Here is a 2,000-nt window from a genome sequence, read left to right on the forward strand (position 1 = left end):
ATATATCCAAATTAATATCTACTGCCAAATTCTATTAGACTGCTATCTAGGTCGATGTCTATTAAGTTAATCAGCCATTCTAGTCCAATAATGAATTTGGATCCCTAAGGCTCTGTTGGTCACCATGGAAATGCAAGTCATTAAATGCCTAATAGTACTAATTCCATTGTACTCTCCTGTTCATATCACATCAGTCCCCAAACACGGTATTGAATTAAATTCTTTATCTATTAAATGTTATATTTTCATTTTGTTATAGTATCTATGTCTTATAAACAATGCAAGTTTATCATACATAATTTTGGGCAGAGAAGTTTTTCTTTAAAATAATATGATCCCAGTTCTGACTTTCTAGCATTTTTGAGGACCACGTATATCATGTTTCTGTGACTATGAAGTGTCACAAGGAACAGTGGTTTCTGTGTGGCATGAAGGCTACTCAAAAGCCACTACTAGTCAGTCAAAGAGCATCAAGTCAAAGATTTATGGTTATTAAGTCAGTTTCTGGAAAGTGTTGTCCTAAGTCCCCACAGCTGGCACTTCTCTAGGGGTAAGCACACATGTTTCTCTTTAGATAACTGGGCCAAGAAGGCCCATAACTTATCACTGACAAATCTGCGCCAGATACTGGATATGGATTTTGGAGGATGTTCAAGTGATCGCTTGAATCACTGTCAAGTTATGTCTCAAACCGAATGCTTCTCTTTAATGATAATCTGGGCTGAAATCAATTACAGTCCCTCCAATCGTGGGAGACTCTCTGTAAGTAAGCATTAACATGTCCCAAAAACTTTGTTAATGTCATAATGGTGACATGATAGTCCCCGATCATCAAAAATTTGTTCTCTAATTTTAGTTCTCTTACTCTTCTTCCTAAAACATATACATGCTACATAAATAATGTGTAAACTATAACTTTAAATGGAAGAATGACTTTAAGGTCTCCTAAAGTGTAAAGCCACAGCAACAGTAGCAAATCTAACTTGATGGAGTTTCCAGAGCAGAGTTACTATTAGCGGGAAGATTAGCATTGGAGTTAAAGGAAAAAATACTAGATACAGTGGGTATTGGAGTTTTCTGCATGGCAAGTTGCTAGAAAATACAGATTTACATTTCACCCTGCCTTAACAGCTCTACAGGAAAATGTTAAGATTGAGGAAAATAAAGTTGCACGAAAGACTTCAGGAAAATGAATGGCAGGCATAAAATCAATTTAACCTTGGTCTACTTGATCCATTTAGATTTAAACCCTTTGCTTTCCTGGATGTTTCTCATCTGTTCCTTCTGGGCTCTTATCAGATATTATCTTGCTTTAGCAGAATATTTTCCTGTTTCTTCATGACCAGGGGTTATCATCTACTCTCATGGCTCCTCTCAAATGTGGGGCATTTACAGCAGAAACAATTTGATAATAATCGCAACTACCACCGTATGAAAGGGATTTTTGACAAAGCATAAATATAATACTAAGAAGGGAACAGGTTTGGGGCAGAAACTCACAAAATGATTGTCTTATAATATACATCCTAAAGAGATAGCTCTACTTGAAGTACAAGTTAATATGAAACCCCAAGTGAAAATTTTTGGGAGAGTTTGTGTCAGGTGACTAGATTTGAAGGCATGAAAAAGATTATGGTGGCTGATTCAAGTTATAGTCAGATAACCACAGGAATCAGGGTTATGTGACTATATATTAATAAATATCATTTAGCATAAACTAAATCCCAGATAGTTTAATTGTATAGTTTAATTAACACTTAAAATAACTCTGTGATAGGTGCTATCATTAAACCACATTGTACTAGTGAGAAAAAAAAGTTTAATTAATCTCATGCATACTTGCCCATGGGAATTTGATATTTCTAAACAAAGAGATATTCTGAGCTTTGCAACAAATAGTTAAGCTGAATTATTTTTAAAAGTCAGTGTTGTAAATATTTTTTAATACAAACTAATTGCAGTTAATAAATCTCCTGAGATCTTTCTACACTGTTATTTTC

General features: G+C 34.6%; 1 protein-coding gene across 1 annotated transcript in view; it reads right to left on the minus strand.

Annotated features, from left to right (window-relative positions):
- The window catches only part of LOC105820185 (polypeptide N-acetylgalactosaminyltransferase-like 6), a 586,398-nt gene that overhangs the window by 76,784 nt on the left and 507,614 nt on the right, over positions 1 to 2,000 (minus strand). The window lies entirely within an intron of this gene.

Source organism: Propithecus coquereli, unplaced genomic scaffold (genome assembly GCF_000956105.1).
Source record: "Propithecus coquereli isolate 6110/MARCELLA unplaced genomic scaffold, Pcoq_1.0 Scaffold512, whole genome shotgun sequence".
Lineage (NCBI taxonomy): Eukaryota > Metazoa > Chordata > Mammalia > Primates > Indriidae > Propithecus > Propithecus coquereli.